General features: G+C 43.0%; 2 long non-coding RNA genes across 2 annotated transcripts in view; both read right to left on the reverse strand.

Moving 5' to 3' along the window:
- LOC311426404 overlaps positions 1-12,089 on the reverse strand; it is a 103,195-nt gene extending 91,106 nt beyond the window's left edge. Inside the window, exon 1 of the long non-coding RNA XR_014686712.1 lies at positions 11,847-12,089. This is a non-coding gene — a long non-coding RNA (uncharacterized lncRNA). The remainder of the gene's footprint in view (positions 1-11,846) is intronic.
- The window catches only part of LOC311426422, a 566,016-nt gene that overhangs the window by 265,583 nt on the left and 278,979 nt on the right, over positions 1-21,454 (reverse strand). The window lies entirely within an intron of this gene.

Here is a 21,454-nt window from a genome sequence, read left to right on the forward strand (position 1 = left end):
TTCTCCCTCAGCAGCTTCTGCAACTTGTCGTGTAGGACTCCATACAGCAGCCTTCCATCTCCGATGCTTCCTCACAATATGACAGGACCCATCAGTGAACAGGGCATATTTCTTCTCATTTTCTGGTAACTGGTTGTACAGTGGGGCTTCTTCAGCACGACCCACCTCCTCTGATGATGATATCCCAAAGTATTTGCCTTCTGGCCAGTCCATAATCACTTCCAAGATTCCTGGGCAGCTGGGGTTTCCTATTCGAGCCCGCTGAGTAATCAGTGCAACCCACTTGCTCCATGTAGCATCAGTTGCATGATGCGTAGAAAAGACCCTTCCCTTGAACATCCAGCCTAGTACCGGCAATCGGGGTTCTAGGAGGAGCTGCGCTTCAGTACCGACCACCTCCGAAGCAGATCAAAATCCTTCATATGCTGCCAATATCTCCTTTTCAGTTGGAGTATAGCGGGCCTCAGATCCTCTGTATCCCCGACTCCAAAACCCCAGGGACCGACCTCGAGTTTCCCCAGGTTCTTTCTGCCAGAGGCTCCAGGTGGGGCCGTTCTCCCCGGCTGCAGTGTAGAGCACATTCTTTACATCTGGTCCTGTTCGAACTGGCCCAAGGGCTACTGCATGGACTATTTCCTGCTTGATTTGTTCAAAGGCTTGTCGTTGTTCAGGGCCCCATTCAAACTCATTCTTCTTACGGGTTACTTGGTAGAGCGGGTTTACAATCAGACTGTAATTTGGGATGTGCATTCTCCAAAACCCCACAACACCTAGGAAAGTCTGTGTTTCTTTTTTGTTAGTTGGTGGAGACATAGCTGTTTTTTTGTTGATCACAACCATTGGGATTTGACGACGTCCATCTTGCCATTTTATTCCTAAAAACTGGATCTCTCGTGCAGGTCCTTTGACTTTATTTTGTTTTATGGCAAAACCGGCTTTCAGAAGGATTTGGACTATTTTCTTCCCTTTCTCAAAAACTTCCTCTGCTGTGTCACCCCACACAATAATGTCATCGATGTACTGCAGGTGTTCAGGAGCTTCCCCTCGTTCCAGCGCAGACTGGATCAGTCCATGGCAGTAGGGCTGTTTCCACCCCTGGGGCAGCCGATTCCAGATTTATTGGACATCCCCCCAAGTGAAAGCAAATTGTGGCCTGCACTCTGCTGCTAGAGGGATGGAGAAAAATGCATTAGCGATATCAATTGTGGCGTACCACTTGGCTGCCTTCGATTCAAGTTCGTACTGGAGTTCCAGCATGTCCAGCACTGCAGCACTCAGTGGTGGTGTCACTTCGTTCAGGCCACGATAGTCCACCGTTAGTCTCCACTTACCATTAGACTTTCGCACTGGCCATATGGGACTATTGAAAGGTGAATGAGTCTTGCTGATCACTCCTTGGCTCTCCAATTGACGAATTAGCTTATGGATGGGAATCAGGGAGTCTCAGATGGTGCGATATTGCCACCGGTGCACAGTTGTGGTAGCGATTGGCACTTGCTGTTCTTCGACCCTCAGCAACCCCACAACAGAGGGGTCCTCTGAGAGACCAGGCAAGGTAGATAATTGTTTAATGCCCTCTGTCTCTAAGGCAGCTGTACCAAAAGCCCACCGGAACCCTTTTGGGTCCTTGCAATATCCTCTTCTAAGATAGTCTATGCAAAGGATACACGGAGCATCCGGGCCAGTCACAATGTGGTGCTTTTGCCACTCATTCCCAGTCAGACTCACTTCAGCTTCCAATACAGTCAACTGCTGAGATCCCCCTGTCACTCCATAAATACAGATGGTCTCTGGTCCTTTATAGCTCGATGGCATTACAGTACATTGTGCACCGGTGTCTACTAAAGCCTTATACTTCTGTGCATCTGACGTGCCAGGCCATCGAATCCACACAGTCCAATAAACTTGATTGTCCCTTTCCTCCCCCTGGCTGGAGGCAGGGCCCCCCTAACCCTGGTCAGAATCTTCTTCGTTTCTGTGTTTGAATTGATCCACTTTATGGATCAATTGACTATAACACTATCTTGCAATTAATGTTTTTGAGGAGAGAAGGAAAATGGGATGAAATGTTGTATACTGATATGTTGTTTCAGTATCTTGGAGGGAAAAGGTATGGAATTAAGTTGGCTCCTGACTGAGCCTTTGGTGCTGGTATTAGAAAAGTACAGGCTGGAGAAAGATAAAGGAAGGGTTAAAAGGGTTGCTGAAGGTGTTAAAGGTGTGGCATGTAGTATTTAACAGAGCTCTTTGAAGTTGAATGAGCAGGGAAAGAGGATGTAGGAATGGTAATAGTTCTGCCTCAATAGGAGGCTGAGATCTCAAAATCAGGGGTGTGAGCCCTCTGGGGCAGAGGGAACATGATGGGTCGGGTCAGAGAGAGTTGTCATGTTAACAGAAAAGCAGCTTACTCTTAAAACAACCTGAGTTCATGTGTGAGCTCAGAGGTCCCATTGGCAATCTCAGGGAACTTTCAAAGAGAAAATAATAATAATAATAATAAATGTATAAATAAAAAAAAATTGAACCTGGCTTCAGAAAACAAACAGAGGCAATTGATTAGCCCCTTTCTAGGGCAATCAGCCCCTGATATCAGAAAGAAATTGTCTTAGATTGCAGGATAAACTTACTTACAACAGTCAGGAATGATGGGGATGGGACCTGGGGCATCTAGCCTAGCAGGTCCACTGGTTGAAATAAAGCTAGGGAATGAAGAAGTGATGCTTGAATTTTTTGTTGGTTACGGGAGTTTCTTTCTCTGTGTTAATTAGTCTTTAAATGTAAATGTAATAGGAGCAACTGGCCAACAGGAAAAGGCTTTTTTTTTTTTTTTTTTTTTTGCAATACTTGGTATTTAAATTGGGAAAAATGATTGGAATTACAAAATGAGAAAAACAGTTGTTAGAAATGGCTCAATCTTCAAAATAGGATTAAACTAAAAAAATAGGATTTATTAAAAGAATAGAGGTAAGCAAACAGCGCTGGGTGCACCGGGAGCCTCTGCTCCACCAGGACGCACCCCAGTTACATCAAGTAGCTGATTTTTATGCTCCTAGACTAATACATATTCATTACTACTTCTAAAAAAAATAGATTATTATAATTAGCTTCCGGGGTCCAGTCCCTCCTACTGGAGCATGCGCATCAGTCTCCGGTGGTCCCTCTGGGGGTCTCTAGGGGTCTTTCATGCTGAAGGCTCGTAGTCTTCCTCTCCAAGTTTTTTTCTCGTCCTTCCCCTTTGTACTCGTTTGGCACCGTATCAAGTTTATACAGCATCCCCTGCAGGTCTTGTCTCCTAGCCATCCTTCAGCTTCTTTTTTTTCTTCTTAATCTCTTGGCCACCTGGCCAGATATCAGAGGCTTGCATAGTATCCCATAACAGTCACTAGTTGTTATCAGTTGTTCTGAAACCCCCAGACATCAAAGACTTCATACAAACACAAATAGCTTTCTTATTGACACTTCACCAGTAATTCTTCACCAGCCATTCACAGGGACAGTCACACCTATAGCAGTGTTAAGTTAATCTCGAAGAAGACAAAAAAAAAGGCTGTAACTGTTAGAAATAGAAGTCCGGAATAACAAAAGCAAACAGGTTCATAAATTTGAGGAGTATTTTCTGAAGACTTGATAAATTGACTAGAATGAGGGGGAGACTGGGACACACTGCATCTGTGGTTCAAGAATTAAATTGCCAGTGCAGGACCCAGCAGCAGACAGGACTGTTCTTTATGGACACGAATTGTTAAAACATTCCTAACACAGTCAAGTTTGGTTCATGGTACTAGATTTAAAGGATGCCTTTTTCTGCCTGCCCGTGGCAACTGAAAGCCAGAGACTCTTTGCCTTTGAATGAGAAAATAATAATAGAGGACGGAAAACTCAACTTACTTGGACAGTGTTACCACAGGGGTTCAAGAATAGCCCCACCATATTCGGGAACTGTGATTTTGAAGTTTGAAAGACCTCTTCGGGAAAAGGGGACACTGTTGCAATACGCAAATGATAGCTACTGACGAAGAAAAGGAATGTGTATAATGGACTATTAGTTCACTAACCCAGCCTCTTTCCTCAGTAACAGAGTTTCCAGATCACCCATTCATGATTGCATCAAGACCATGGACTCCAGCTGACCAGACTTAAAGGAAACACCCCTAGAAGATGCAAACGATTGTTGTATAGATGGCAGTAGCTTCGTCCACCAGGGATTTCGCCTCACAGGATATGCAGTAACAAACATCAGCCCAAAAGGTGGAAATCATCACCTTGATAAGAGCTCTTGAGCTGGCAAACATTTGGACAGATTTGAAATATGCCTTTGGTGTGGTGCACGCACACAGGGCAATTTGGAAGGAGAGAGGACTTTTATCTTCCTCAATTAAACATGCAGAAGAGGCTGATAGCAGTTATTAGGGAAGAAGGAAAAAGGAGGCCTAGACAGGAACAGCCTCGGCTAGGCAAGGAGCAATGTGCCCTATGTAAGAAATTTGGGCATTGGAAAAAGGAATGCCCAGAACGGAAAAGAAATGGAAAAGGGAACCGGAGAAAGGAGGTGGTGGTCGCACATGCAAAAGACGACCAAAGAGGACCGGGAAATCTACCCCAGCAGATCCACTGGTTATAAAAATGGAGCTGGAGAAGGAGGGAAAAGAGGTGGAACTTATGGTAGATGCAGGGACAACATATTCAGTTTTAAATAAAGCATTAGTATCAGTGGGGAATTATTACATTGTAGTGAAGGGGGCAACTGGCCAATCTGAAAGAGCATATTTCTGCAAACCATTGAAATATAAATATGGGAAACAGTGGGGCATTCACAAGTTCCTAGACATGCCCAACTCCCCGGAGTCACTCCTAGGGAGACATTTATTGCAAAGATTATAAGCAACCATTTCATTTAAAAATGGGGAGACTATTCTGGAAATAAATGATCAAAGATATGTGGAAGTGTTGAGTGATATTGACAGCTATTGAGACCAAAGAGGAAATTATGAGGAAATCCTAAGTCAAGTGTTTTCCGGAGTATGATCTTCTAATGCACCAGGGAAGGCGAAAAATGCACTTAAACAGTACCCCTTGAAAAAGGAAGATAGAGAAGGAATTAGCCCGATAATTGATTAACATGCTTAACACCAGAGCTAACTTGTTTTACCGTTTTAGACCTGAAGGATGCCTTCTTTTGCCTCCCTCTCCATGAAGCCAGCCAGAAAATCTTTGCATTTGATTGGAAAGGCCCTAAGAGTGGGCACAAAACACAGCCCACATGGACAAGGTTGCCTCAGGGCTTTAAGAACTCACCCACCTTGTTCAGAGAACAACTTACAAAGGACTTGGAGACCTGGGAAGCCCCATCAGGAGAAGAAAGGCTATTACAGTACGTAGATGACCTCTTAATAGCCACCCAGACAGAAGCATGTGTGGCCTGGATGGTAATCCTCCTAAACTTTCTGGGACTACAGGGGTACAGGGTATCGAAGAAGAAGGCTCAGGTGGTAAAGCAGAAGGTGAGTTACCTGGGTTACGAGGTTAGTGCCGGACAACAGACCTTGAGGCAAGATCGTAAAGAAGCAATATGTTAAACCCCAAAACCTGAGACAATAAAAGAACTGCGAACCTTTTTGGGAATGACAGGGTGGTGCAGATTGTGGATCTATAATTACAGATCGCTTGTAAAACTGCTGTATGTGCTCATTGCAAATGGGAACAGGGACCTCCAATAGACAAAGGAGGCCACGCAAGCTTAGGACCAACTAAAGAAGGCTCTCATGTCAGCTCCAGCTTTGGGACTTCCAGATGTGAATAAACCATTCTTCCTTTTCTCCCATGAGAAACAGGGGATTGTCCTGGGAATACTAGCACAGGACCTGGGCCCATATCGAAGGACAGTTGCTTATTTTTCTAAGCAGCTGGATGCTATCGCCAAGGGATGGCTGGGATGCCTCAGAGCGGTTGCAGTAGTGGTGCTAAATATCCAGGAAGCACGCAAGTTTACCTTGGGACAGAAGATAACTGTGCTAGTGTCTCACACAGTGTCCACAGTGCTGGAAGTGAAAGGTGGTCACTGGCTTTCCCCACAAAGGGTCCTGAAATCAGCAGAAACCAAGGGGAGCCAGTACACCATGACTGCCTGAAGACCATTTAAGCTACCTACTCCAGCCATCCAGATCTGGAGTACACTCCTTTTGATGATGTGGAAATTTTCCCCTTGTACTCGGCTCTGGTGAGGCCGCACCTCAAGTACTGTGTTCAGTTTTGGGCCCCTTGCTACAAGGACATCGAGGTGCTTGAGCAAGTCCAGAGAAGGGCGACGAAGCTGGTGAGGGGTCTGGAGAACAAGTCCTACGAGGAGCGGCTGAGGGAGCTGGGCTTGTTCAGCCTGAAGAAAAGGAGGCTCAGGGACGACCTTATTGCTCTCTACAGGTACCTTAAAGGAGGCTGTAGCGAGGTGGGGGTTGGTCTATTCTCCCACGTGCCTGGTGACAGGATGAGGGGGAATAGGCTAAAGTTGCGCCAGGGGAGTTTTAGGTTGGCTGTTAGGAAGAACTTCTTTACCGAAAGGGTTGTTAGACATTGGAACAGGCTGCCCAGGGAAGTGGTGGAGTCACCATCCCTGGAGGTCTTTAAAAGACTTTTAGATGTAGAGCTTAGGGAAATGGTTTAGTGGGGACTGTTAGTGTTAGGTCAGAGGTTGGACTCGATGATCTTGAGGTCTCTTCCAACCTAGAAATTCTGTGATTCTGTGAAATATGGGAGCAGCTACGTCATCAGTGGAAAACGACATGCTGGGTATGCAGTTACCACTTGCAAAGACATAATAGAATCTGGAAAATAAACATCTATAGGGACTAAATAATGAGATTATTGGAAGCAGTTCAGCTGCCTGAAAAGGTAGCAATCATGCACATTGAGGCACACCAGAAGGTGAGCTCAGAATTGGAGGAAGGAAATGATCTGGCGGACAGAGAGGCAAAAGAAGCAGCAGAAGGTGAAGTAGCAATTGAGGGAGCCCTGATTCCAGACAGGCTAATTCCCCTTGAAGGTAAGCTTGTATATAACAAAAAGGATAGAAAATTAATTGAAAGTCAGAAGGGAAAATATAACCAAGAGGGATGGGCTATTACCAAAGAAGGGAAGGGGAAGCTAGTCATCCCCTCCAATTTATTGTGGTCACTGGTAAAGTAGGAACACCGGAAAACACATTGGGGAATAGACGCTTTGTATAACTATCTAATTGAAAAAAATATTGACAGGAACTTAGATGCTACCATCACTCAAATAACTTAACAATGTGATCTTTGTCTCCAGACTAACCCCCAAAATGCCCCCAAACCAAAACTGTGTCAAAGTGGAAAAGGCCATGGGCCTGGGCAACAGTGGCAAATTGACCTTTCTGAACTTCCAAGAAAAGGGGGGTGTCGATATTTACTGGTGTTAACAGATATCTTTTCAGGATGGCCAGATGCTTTCCCCACTAGGACTGCCAAAGCCTGAGAGGTAACTAAGTCTCTTGTAGAGAAAACTTTGAAACCACAGTGGGAAGGACTATACCAGGTGCTCCTTACAACCCCCACCTCAATTGAGATCAAGGAACAGAGTGCCTGGACTCACCATTCTCAAGTGAAGAAAGCTCCAGAACCCCCTGGAAAGTAACGGCAGGTGATGGTGAACTGAAACTAAAGCTCAGTCGAGTAAAATGAGGACATCATGGTCAGGAGTATTTAGTAATATAGTTAGTTAGCAGGAATTTAGTTAACAGAATTGTTTTATTTCTATGGCTTATAAGTTGTAATTGTGATTCAAGAAGGTGCCTCTATGATAATAGAGAATGGTGAGTGGCCTTGGTCCGAAGCCGTAACAACAGAGGATAGAGCATTAATGGAAAGTTAGTAGTTGTGGTTATTTGGCGAACAAATGGTGACCATTTATATACATTATAAGAATGGCAAAAATTAGGGGAAGAATGGACACACCAAAGAACTGTAGGGGACGAAATTAAAATAGGGTGCTGAATGATTAATGGAACGACCTATGAGAAAGTAATGGGGATTTTAGTAAAACCAATTTCCAAAAGTGGCCAACAAGAAGGTTGCATCTGCCCAGGTAAATCAGATTGCTGTTATAATTTTATATTAACACAGACTGAAGTAATTAGCTGTTTTTGGCTGTACTTCCTACAACAGTTGGACAAAACTAAAACAGCCCCTACAGTCATCCTTATTGGCATTGGGAACTAGCCAATGGCAAGTTTCAAAGGTGTTACCAAGATGGGAAAAGGCTGAAGACCAAGACCACAAACTAATAATAGATGCACTTAGTATGGTTCAAGATAATGTATTTTTAGCTCTTTGTTGTATACAAGCACAGTTATGGATGCAGGCAACAGCTGCCTTGATCATTAGGGAAGGAAGTGAAGGCATTTTTCCAGCTGAAGTCCAAAAGGCTGTTTGGGACAATGCCAATGATTTTGAGAAGTTCCAGTCTTGGTGGACTCTGGTAAATTTTACCTATGATCCCATTGTTAACATGGCTACTGCCTTTGTGCTTACTATAAGTAATGCCACAGTTTATGTTATCCACCCCATCATTGCACTAGGATTAAACCATGAGGAGACAGTGCTCTATCCTTCGGAGCATAGAACATGGGCACGGATGGAGAATGGGAAATGGCAGTCTGTAAATCTAGAATCATGTGTTACCCGGGAACAACAAGGATTTATTTGTGAATGCAACACAATTGATGCTCAGGATGTATGTCTTGACACGGAGCAAGGTGTCTGCCACTTTGAAATTCATCCAAATACTAGTCAATAGACTGTGCTTGTATATATTGGTCAAGGCTGTGTGTGTTTAAGAACTGCTTGTGATTTTGTAGAAGTAGATAAGGAGAACATAACTCTCCCTAGCAAAAATCATTCTAACTTTTGTATTTGTAACTTTGTTAGAATCGTCGGGTGTGATTTTCTATATTTGGCACCAGTGGTATACCACCAGTTGATCAAGTGTAACAACACAATGTATACTCTAATCACTGTCCATCATGATACAAAGGCAAAGAGTAAAACAAGACACAAATCACAACTGGTGGGATACACTCTTTGGATGGTCGCCAACTGCAACTGGGATTTTGAATACATTGTGTCACCCAATTATTGTTTTATTGATATTAGTTGGTATAAGTTTAATACTGTATTTTGTAATACTTGTTTGGAATTGGAAATTGTTACAATGAATGTCTATATTAGCTTCCTTGACAAAAGTGCATAGCCAAGGAATTGAGGGGTACATATCATAGAGACTGGGAAGAAGAATTTTTGTATTAAGTAAAAGAATTTACTAGATTTTCCAGAAAAGGGGAGACTGAATCATTGGGATTAGAAATTAGAGAGTGATTGATTAAGAATGAATAGGTGCTATATTTGCAATGTACTGTGCCTGTGCTGCGCTTAGGCCTCCAGATAACAGGAGCCCCTCGGACCCCAAGAACCAGATCAAAACAACCTTATGGCCCAGATTGTGACCAAGGCCCCAGAGAGCATGTGCAAAGAGATGAGGTGAAAAGTTCAACCCCGATGAAGACATCTTACTTCATCCCCACGACCCTCAGCGCCCACCACCACAAATCACCGCGCAAGCGCAGTCAAGAGGAATTTATGGAAATGACTTCTTGTAGCTAATTTTAATACTAAGCGGGGACAGGTTATGCATATGTATAGGCATATTGGGAAACTTCATGCATATGTAACTCTTTACTGCATATAACCACGGCAAGTTGCCGCGTAGGTGCACACGACTTTGGTGGGACTACCCCCCCGTGCTGCCCAGCGCTGAATAAACATACCTACTTTACAATCTTACTGATTGTGGAGTCAGCTTTCTGTGAGTCACATGCAACCTCCCTTTTTTTTTTTTTTTTTTTTTTTTTTTTTTTTTCTCAGCAGTGGGGCATTCAACATCTGATGGGTATACCTCATTCTCCCCACGGGTCAAGCAATTATTGAATGGACCTGCGGTACCCTAAACTTATGCTTCTAAAAAAAAAGGGGGGGAGTATCTAAAGCATGCTATATTCTTAAATTCTATTCTTATTCTATATTCTTAAATTTTTAAATCTGTGGACAGAGGAAGGCCCTCCAATTCACAAACATTTTAATCACAATACTTTAAACTCGGTTAAAGAAAAGACAGATCTGGGAGACAGGTTTGGGAGAAACTCAGTTAAAGAAAGGGCACAAGTCATGGCAAAAAAATTAAATCACCAATCATTGGGAAGGGCCCTACTCTCTAATAACTTGGGGCTGAGGTTATGCTTGTGTTTCAACAGGAGCCAGTCCATCCGGCTGTCTCATCATCTGCCTTAACATGATCACAGCACTCTCCTCCGCGGTATGGACTCCAGCACAAAAAAAAAACAACAAACGTATGGGAGGGTCCCGCTGGCATGCAGGACCCACAAACAAGGACTCCAGGAGTTGGAGGGGCAGCCAAAGTCCCCCCGGCTGGGCAGCACTCAGTGCCTGCCTCTCCCAGGGATGTGGTTACAAAGTTTGTCAAAGACAGAATTAGTGTGCCTGGTAGTTTTTCTCTGTGTTTTAGTTTGTGTTAATTGTGATTTCTTAATTTGTGTTAATCGCGCTTTTTTATGTAAATAAAGAAGGGGGAGATGTGGGAGTGTGGCCATGGGGGTCGACAAGCCCTATGGTTAGTGAAACTCCTGACTCTTAACAATGTGGCCATCAGGAATGTAAAGAGTTTAGAAGGAACAAAGAAGGGTGATTCAGGAGACACCTTGCTGTCTCTGACTGCTGGTTCTTCAGCTGTTAAGGCATGGAAGTTGCTGGGTGTTTGCTGTTGCCGGGCAAAGTTGTTGACCAATGAATAGTTAGTGGAAAAGTACTGCTGTACAGCAAATGGTATAAGAAGGGAGCCTGTCCTCAATAAGAGAGTTGAAGTTATGTCATCAATAAAGTAGTAGCAGTTACTGATCCTGAAAGAACCCTGGTGTCCGTGTGGTCGTTATGCCACATTTAAGTATTTAAAACAGAAATCCTGCCCCCTCTGCAGTCCCAGGTCACCACAGAGAAACGCTCAGATCTATCGTCTCTGAAGCTGTTAGTCCAAACAAACATGGATAACTACAGCACCACGCTGGAAGACAAGGGCTACTAGAAATTAGCTCTGCTAGGGGAAGTGCAGAATAGGTTATCCAGCCCACAGCTATTCCTATCTTAACCCTTTTTGCAAGCCCTGTTTTGCCTGGAGGAGAGTCAGATCTTGTTTGTTTCTTTATGTTTCATAATGGCTATGTTATATATGGAGTAGTAATTCGTGTCAAGAAAATGGTTGATATTAATAAAGAAGGGGGAGATTTGGGAATGTGGCCATGGGGGTTGGAAAGCCCCGTGGTTGAGAGAACATTAGACTCTTAACGATGAGGCCATCAGGAATGTAAAAGAGTTTAGAGGGAACAAAGAAGGGTGATTCAGGAGACTCCATGCAGTCTCCGGTTTCTTGTTCTCCAGATGGTTCTCTTGTTCTCCAGCCATTAAGGCATGGAAGTTTCTGGGTGTTTGCTGTTGTTGTTACATTCAACGTTGTTTGACCAATGAAAAGTTGTTTTGAAAAGAACTGCTGTGGAGAGAAGGGTATAAGAGGGGAGCCTGCCCTCAAGAAGAAAAAGAAAAGAAAAAAAAAGTCAACATGATGAAGTTACATCTTCAGTAAAGAATCAGGAAAAAGAAATGAAGAGGAACAGGCTGGCAGAATGGAGACCAGAACGGGAACAGGCATTTTGATTGCCTCATAAAGATAGGCTCGGCCAAACTCAGCAAACCGCTCAAAGAAGCTCGCACAGAAAGTCACTGGAAATAGGCACACCAGAGCTAGAAAGAAGCTCAAGCTGAGAGAATTGGACCTGTGCACACAACTGCCTCTCACTGGTAAGCAGTTGCGCATTATGGGGAATCATACATCCTTAGGAACAAAGACTGTCCTGGTAACCTTACAGCTTATTCTCCTTATTAACAATTGGACAGTTTATGAGCCTGAAATATGGGACCAAATTGAGGTCAAGGTGTGGGACTCTGCAACTAAAAACGACAAGGTTGCAGTGGGATTGCTCGGCACCTGGTGAGCAATCTCTGAGGCCTTAAAGAGTCATGTGGGGCCACAATCACAAATGTGTGGCTTGCCAGACAGTGAGGGAGCTGCGGGCTCCTTTACTGATCCGACTGCTACACCATCAGCCCCTCTGCTGCTACAGCCATCGAAGGCTTTTGCTGTTACGCCCCCTGTTGACCTAGATGTGCCTTTTGACCCAGGCCTATTGGCCTTGAAAAGGAGATGGATATGCTTTTCTTCGATCTGGGAAGAACAGGATACATAAGGCCTGAAGACCGAGTTGCTTGACAACTTAAAGCAAGACATATTGTTCAAAGGGAATGGAAAATGGAGACTTGTTAGTAATCAAGAAAAGGAATGGAAAATGGAGACTGTTAAGTCATGGAACTTAAAGGATTGTTTGTTACCTTTCCTGATTGTACATATGTATAGGCATACTCGGGTTTAGTATGTAAAAGCAATGTTCTTTATATTTAGAATGTTTGATGTTTGTGTGTGCATGTTGGTGGAGCGTAGACTTCCTGCACACCCAATGCTGTTTACTTGCCTTTTATACCTTTTAGAAATATTTGTTTTATAAATATTACAAAATTCAGATTGAGTTGAAACCTCATTTATAACAGCTAGATGCAACAGCTGGAGCAGAAAGTACTTCAAATGAACAGTAGAAAGCTGACCTCTGGTGTTGGGAGCAGAGGTACAGAGAGAAAACAGCAAGGAAGCCACACCGGTGCTCCTGAGCACTGCTTCACGGTCTGTGTAATTCTCCATTAAGATTCATGCACTAACATCCCTTGGGACAGTTGCATAAAACAAGCTGATGAATGAAAGCAACATGTAGCAACACGCTACAGCGCTTGGCAGTAGTATTGCTGTTTTCATTTCTGTGCTTTCATGTCAATTCTTCCTCCACAAAGCATCTAATCGGCAGATGATGTGCAGCATAAAATTAATGGGTTTGTTCATTCAGAAAGCTGCCTCATGACGCCAGACAGTACGGTGGGGTTGTTTGTAAATATTTGATTAGGAAAAGAAATCAAAATAGGCATGGAAACATGCACAAACTAATGCTTCTCCACTATCTGATCGGGATATTTATAATACAGAGGAGGAGGTGATGCCAGACAATATGAATGTTATAAATGAAGATACAACTCAATCTGAATTTAGTAGTATTTATAAAAGGCAAGTAAACAGCGCTGGGTGTGCGGGGAGTCTATGCTCTACCAACATGCAAACACTAACATCAAACTTTCTAAATATATAGAACATTACTTTTACATATTCATAAGAAACCCGAGTACGCCTATACATATGTACAATCAGAAAAGGTATCAATTGAAACATAAACATGGCAAAGTTTTCCGAATTCTGGCAAGTGTTTAACAAACCTTTAAGTCTATTACTATCAGTGTCCATGACTGGGGGAGCATAGTTGGAGTTGGAAATCCCGGTTGAAGTGCTCCTATATCTTCCATGACTTCATTAATTTTTCTCAGATCATATAACAGTCTCCATTTTACATTCCTTTTCTTGATTACAAACACCGGAGAATTCCAGGGCTAGTCGTGGGAACAATATGTCTTGCTTTAAGTTGTTAAGCAACTCAGCCTTCAGGCCTTATGTATCCTATTCTTCCCAGATCGAAGGGAAACATATCCGTCTCCTTTTCAAGGCCAATAGGGCCTGGGTCAAAAGGCACGTCCAGGTCACCAGGGGATGTAACAGCAAAAGCCTGGGATGGCAGTAGCGATGGGGGGCCGATGGTGTAGCAGAAAGATCGGTGGACGAATCTCCAGCTCCCTTGCTATCTGGCAAACCACACGTTTCTGACTGTGGTCCCACAGGGCTCTTTAAGGCCTCAGAGATTGCTTTCCAGGTGCCAAGCAGTCCCACCACAACCCTGTTGATTTTAGTTTCGGAGTCCCACACCTTGACTTCAATTTGGTCCCATATTTCAGGCTCATAAACTGTCCAATTGTTAATAAGGAGAATAAGCTGTAAGGTTACCAGGACAGTCTTTGTTCCTAAGGACGTATGATTCCCCATAATGCACAACTGCTTACCAGTGAGAGGCAGTTGTGTGCATGGGTCCGCTTCTCTCAGCTTGAGCTTCTTTCTAGCTCTGGTGCGCCTATTTCCAGCAACTTTCTGTGCGAGCTTCTTTGAGCGGTTTGCTGAGTTTGGCTGAACCTATCTTCATGAGGCGATCAATGTCCCTGTTCCTGTCCTGGTACCTTTTATGCTAGCCTGTTCCTTTTCATTCCTTTTTCCTACTTCTTTATTGATGACATAACTTCATTATATCGTGTTATATATGGAGTGGTAATTCATGTTGAGAAAATGGTTGATAGTAATAAAGAAGGGGGAGATTTGGGAGTGTGGCCATGGGGGTTGGAAAGCCCTGTGGTTGAGATAACATTAGACTCTTAATGATGAGGCCATCAGGAATGTAAAAGAGTTTAGAGGGAACAAAGAAGGGTGATTCAGGAGACTCCATGCAGTCTCCGGTTTCTTGTTCTCCAGATGGTTCTCTTGTTCTCCAGCCATTAAGGCATGGAAGTTTCTGGGTGTTTGCTGTTGTTGTTACATTCAACGTTGTTTGACCAATGAAAAGTTGTTTTGAAAAGAACTGCTGTGGAGAGAAGGGTATAAGAGGGGAGCCTGCCCTCAAGATAAAAAAGGAAGGCAACGTGATGTGATGAAGTTATGTCATCAATAAAGAAGCAGGAAAAAGGAGTGAAGAGGAACAGGCTGGCAGAATGGAGACCAGGACGGGAACAGGCACATTGATCGCCTCATGAAGATAGGTTCGTCCAGACTCAGCAAACTGCTCAAAGAAGCTCATACTGAAAGTTGCTGGAAATGGGCGCACCAGAGCTAGAAAGAAGCTCAAGCTGAGAGAAGCGGACCCGCGCACACAACTGCCTCTCACTGGTAAGCAGTTGAGCATTATGAGGAATCATCGTTAAGAGTCTAATGTTATTTCAACCACGGGGCTTGCTGACCCCCATGGCCACACTCCCACATCTCCCCCTTCTTTATTAACATCAACCATCTTCTTGACATGAATTATTACTCCATATATCACATTAAGATATGTGGTATTACACCAAATCCGTTCTCCAGTGACTCTGCCTTACAAAGCCAGAATTTCTACAAATGCAGCCTGTAATCAGCTGATAGACAAGGATATATTGGGTGTTACATTCTGCTCCATCATTACACATACAAAAGGAAGAATGCAGGAACATCCCAAAGCCTTTGTGCATACCCTCAGCCTTCTCTTTGCTGATTGAAGAAGGGGACGGGGCTCAGGTTAGCAATGCTCCCTGCTTCTTCAGTACTGTGTCCTTTGAAAATTTCCCAACCAGGAGCAAAGAACACAACCGGTCATTAACCCAGGATGTTTTCTGTGGATGCTTTCTTGCAGCAGAACCCTAATTTGGAGAGGCGTTACCTTGCAGGTGTCTCTCTCCAAATAAAAGAACCTAAGTAAGGTATAGTCTGTGATGAACTTAAAGACTCTGCATATACATCTACAAAAGGAATTAAAAGGTCCCTGCTGCCATAAGGAGACTCTCCTCCAGAAGGATGTGTCCTTGCCCTAACACCTGTCTAAAGTTGGAAATCCTTCATCTAGCTTCCAGTCCAAGCTCTGGTCTTTTACTTCTGAAGTTCAGATTTGGAGACAAAACAAACCCTGTGGCAAGGAGTGTCAGGTGTTATAAATGAAGTCTCAACTCAATCTGAATTTAGTAATATTCATAAAAGGAATATTCATAAAAGGTATAAAAGGTATAGAAGGCAAGTAAACAGCGGTGGGTGTGCAAGGAGTCTACGGTCCACCAACATGCACACACAAACATCAAACATTCTAAATATGCAGAACATTGCTTTTACATACTAAACCCGAGTATGCCTATACATACGTACAATCAGGAAAGGTAACAAACAATCCTCTAAGTTCCATGACTTACTAAACTCGAGTACGCCTACACATATGCAGGCGTATGTCTAGGACTCTTGCTATGGAAAATTCAAGCTATGTTAATAATGTAACCTTAGTATTTAGCAAGGAGGGAAAATATAAAAATAAACAAATACTGTTTCCTGCACTTTGGCCACAATAACCCCATGCAACGCTACAGGCTTGGGGCAGAGTGGCTAGAAGACTGTGAAGAGGAAAGGGACCTGGGAGTGTTGATTGATAGTCGGATGAACATGAGCCGGCAATGTGCCCAGGTGGCCAAGAAGGCCAACGGCATCCTGGCCTGTATTAGAAATAGTGTAGCCAGCAGAAGCAGGCTTGTGATCGTCCCCCTGTACTCAGCTCTGGTGAGGCCACACCTCAAGTACAGTGTTCAGTTTTGGGCCCCTCACTACAAGAAGGACATTGAGGCCCTGGATCGTGTCCAGAGAAGGGCAACAAAACTGGTGAGGGGTCTGTAACACAAGTCTTATGAAGAGCAGCTGAGGCAACTGGGGTTGTTTAGTCTGGAGAAGAGGAGGCTCAGGGGAGACCTCATTGCACTCTACAACTTCCTGAAGGGTGGTTGTGATGAGGAGGGGGGTCAGCCTCTTCTCTCAGATAACTAATGATAGGACTTGAGAAAATGGCCACAAGTTGCGCCTGGGGAGATTTAGATTAGATATCAGGAAAAACTGTTTTCTCTCAAAGAGTGGTCAAGCACTGGAATGGCCTGCCCAAGGAGGTGGAGGTGCCATGAGATATGATTTAGTAGCTTAGTAGGTAGTACTGGTGATACGAGTATGGTTGGACTAGATGATCTTGTAGGTCCTTTCCAACCTTGTGTTTTTATGATTCATTATAACAAGTAGTTACACCAAATTAAGCATCACAGGTCTTACCTATATGCAGTGAGATTCCTTCAGTGTGAGTCCCAGTCCTTCTGCCTGAATTATCTCCTCTATTACTTAGGTCCCCTGATCTACGGAGAGGGTAAATGTCTTGTCAAAGCTGCCATCCCTTCTGTCAGGATGACTGATGAAGTAACTGTGCTGACAATGTGAGAAAAATCTCAATAATTTTCTTCAGACAGGATCTTCTGTGAAGCTATTTTATTCTCAATTGCAGTGGTGGGCGTCCTGCCAATTAGCAGCACATTTTAGTAAACAAATCATAACCATATATTCCCTATTACCCGACACCTGATCACCTCCCTTGTTTCCTCATTGGCTGAGTACTACAGGTTCACAAGCTACTCAACGCTCCTCTATACCATATATGTACACTTTTTTTTTCTTCAGCCCTTTAATTTCTCCCTTTTCCTTTTTTTTTTTTTTTCCGTTTCCTATGTTTTGAGAACTTGTGATCTTTGTTTTACTGTTCACACACTGCTCATCCTGTTTTTCTCAAGCTTCTTCCTTATTTTGGAACAGTGAGGCCTCCTACTGTCCACTTATCTACTTAGCATTTCTCCTTATTATGACTACACAACTACTTTGGAATACAGAAAAGTAATTCTCTACTGCAAAAACACAACTTTGTTTCTCACAATTCCCCCCTCTTCTTTTCTTACTCCTATTGTTGTTTTTGCACCTCTTCACATACACCACAGTCTTGAGTTTTTCCAACATTAAGGTGCAATATTCTTTGGATGTCACAGGGGATGATAGATATACAACACCATTATTATTACAATACCAACAAATAGTTGTTTGAGCCAATTCTATTCAGGTAATCACAAAATTATTTTTCTCCCAAATGTTTCTAAATCCCCCGGAAGTGTCATTTTGAGCTACTCTATGTAGGAACTTGTTTGTTTTTTTTTCCAAATATTTTTGAGATCAGTCATATTCGTCCCATTTGATCTACATATACACAGCAACTAGTATTAATTACAGTCCACGCTCCTCCTTATGAGGTTACTAATAAATCTAATACCATTCGATTCTAGAGTACGATTTTTGCAAACTTATCCCCTTTTTCTTGCTTCCAGACTGTTATTTTCTAGTTCTTCAATTATAGCTGAGATATTTACGATAGCTTTCTCTAATTCACTAACCCCTAACCAAGGTAAAAACCACCTTGCAAAACTGTGAAATGCTAGAGGATTTTACTAGAGGATTATCTGGAGTCCACTTAATTCTGTATGTGGTCTCAAGGGGGCTTTGGCTTTGTGGGTCTTCAATAATAGTTACATTTGTAATTATTGCCTCCAGGGTGCAAGCTCCCTTCCATCCTAGGGGCAACACCTTCCTGGCTTTATTGCTACATAGCCAGTGTCACCCCTTGCTGTTCAGGACAAGCCAACTGGTTACTGGATTCTCATGTTGTATCTGATGTGCATTATGTATATTAGCATTCCTGTAGCTACAATATTCGGTACAGTATAGATTATTCCCTACTTCATGGATACTATTAACACACCCAGGGTCAGTAATATTGCCCCCTGAGTTTCTATCATTGATGTTTAAAAGGCACCTTTGATAGCACAGTATATTGTAGCCAGGACTATGTGTAAGGAACTCAACTTCAAAATCTAGTACTTCTTGGGACCGAGTATGATCTGTCTTTTTTAGAAATCTAGAGAATCCAGACAGAGTTGCTGCTGGAAATAGAAATTAGGGACAAGGCCTCTTCTTTCTTTCTAGGCATCTGGTTGCAAATCCAACAATTATTTCGAGATAGAACTCGAGAGATGTTCTGGATTAATTGGAAATGCTGATTTTTCCCTCCATCCTATCATTAATCCATTGAGAATAGCTATTAGATAAAGACAAAGATAATATAAAGTTAAATTACATCATTTCTCTCTCTATATATACACCCTTACAATAATTAAGAAATAATAATTAAGAAAAACAATAAAAATCAGAAACTGATAAGGATTATTCTGTTGGGGATTGAATATCCCCCTTTCTTTTTCTCTCACTAAGGAGAAGTTAAAGGTTTACAAAATATAGTTTTAACAGTTTTAACCTTAAAAGTCTTTGTTAAGGCAGTCTCTCTGGTATCAGGGTTAACTGATGCTTTTACCCAGGAATGAGTCCACCCTTTCTCAGACGTTCTTACTGTCATCTCAGTAGTCAGGAGCACTTGGAACAGTCTGTCCCAGTCAGGTTGCAGTTTCAGTTTTCTCTATGTTGGCATCAAAACACAATCTCCTGCTCAGAATAGATGGATCAGGGCTTCCAAGGGTGGGGTTTGAGCTAACAGTCCATAGGTCCTGAGAGATGACAAAGAGGACAACAGCCCAAGTATATAGTTCTTAAGAAAAGCATCTTTTGTCTCAAATTGAGGTAATTCATTCCCTTTGTCCATGTACACCAATCACCATATGAAATGTTATTTGGAAACTACCACATCTTTTCTTGGTGCAGTTTGAATTTGGAAAAGTGCCAAAGGTAAGCATTTCGTTTGGGGAAGCTGAGTTTCCAGAACATAGTCAATTGCTTCTTTACTGTCTGATCCATTCCACCCTTCCAAAAGAGGAAGGATGCCGAGGAGTGTGAAATTTCCACTTCATTCCTAGAATCCACATTAGCCCTTGAAATATTTCTGACATAAAGTGATTTCCTTGATCAGAGTCAATATTTTCAACAATTCCATACCTGGGAGTTCTTTGTTCTAGAATTACTTTAGTTACTATGTTCACAGTAGCAGATACTGAAGGGAAAGCTTCCACCCACCCTGACAAATGATTGACCAAGACCAATAAGTATTTACATCTACCTATTCTAACGGGTTCTGTAAAATCTACCTGTACATTTTGGAAGCGTTGAATTCTGTTGAGGGATTTTTGAAACAGCAAGGAGGCCATGATTTGCTGCAGCTGAGCAAACCAATCTACCAGGGCAGCTCTAAGAAGTTCCCATGACAATGTTCCCATATAGCCCGAGTGAGGAATTAAAAAATATCGTTGCCAGCAGCTGGCTTCAAGGACGAGTTCTACATGACTGCTAATCACAAGGGGGTTGTTTTCTTGCAGGTGGGGTTGTTTTCTTGCAGTTGTTTGTCTGAGTGCTTTTGACCAATAATCTTGTGTGAGACACTATCCGCCCCTGTTAAGTTTGCTATAAAAGTCAGGCTATTTGGGTAATAAAGGGAGAGCATGATCTGACCATACTGGTGTCTGTCGTGTTTTCAGCCATTCTTTCTCCTGCTCTTTCAGGAAAGTAATGGATTTGTGAATTGACTCATTATGATCAAAAAGGTTTAAACAGTACATTCCTTTAAAGTCCTCACACCCATTCCTTTGGGCCAAAAACAAGTAGTCAATAGCAGCTTGATCCTGTAAAGCACATGTCTCAGACTATTTTGATCTGGTAACATCTCCTCAAGTATCTCTGTCGTGGCATAGGCTTGCTTCTCGGCCCAGCATACCAATTTTTCTAAATTGTTACCTGCGGCCGCAGATGCCACTCCAGGCACTAAAATTGCCAATGCCGCTCTAGCTGCAACCCCACACAATTCAACATTATCATTGCAATCCGGTGCAAGCAATGCCCATTTATGTCTGGTGATCTCACGCAACTGTAACAAGCTAGGAGCAAATACAATGAGTTTATCTAAGTAACATGGGCATCTGATAGCATTTGCAGGGATACCTTGCTAGGCCCTATCCCCACAAATCAGAAAAACATCAGGAGGTAAGGCCAAAGCTGTACAATTGTTCCAAACACTGTAGTTGTTACCCCTTGTCTCCGTGCCATAAACCCCTAAACCCTGCTTAGCAGCGTCATTGTAATCACAGGTGTTATTTGTATTTCTGTACCCGTATGGCCCTTTCCAGGTTCCTGTAGCAGGATTCATCTGATAGCCACGGCTACGTTCACATTTGTAGCCACCTTTCAGGTTGATACAGATTTGACTACAGATACCAGGGTTTTGGCATTCATCAATATCTCCACAGTTTCTCTTGTCTACAAACTCAAACCCAGCTGGACAGTCACATTCATAGCCAATGTTGCATTCCTTCAGGGGCTCATCACCCCAGTCCTTGCAGTCTCTCTGCTGGTTACACACTTTATTGATATCTATGCATTCTCCACTTCTGCACTTGAATTTGCCAGGTCCAGAGCACTGAATAACATTGTTACAGTTGGCTTCATCAGTGCCATCCAGACAGTCTCTCACACCACTGCACTGCCTACTCCATGGACACAGTTCCCATCTTCACATCTGAACTGGTCTGGCCTGCAGGTCCGAGAAGGGCAGTTAATTTCATCACTTCCATCCTTGCAATCAGGATCTCTGTCACAGTCTTTTTCACCATCACATTTCCAGGACACTGGGATACACTGAGTTGACTGAGGACCACAGCTGATTTCATTTACCCGGCATGTTCTCATATGACACAGCTCAGCACTCTCG

This window comes from Aythya ferina (assembly GCF_964211825.1).
Source record: "Aythya ferina genome assembly, chromosome: W".
NCBI lineage: Eukaryota > Metazoa > Chordata > Aves > Anseriformes > Anatidae > Aythya > Aythya ferina.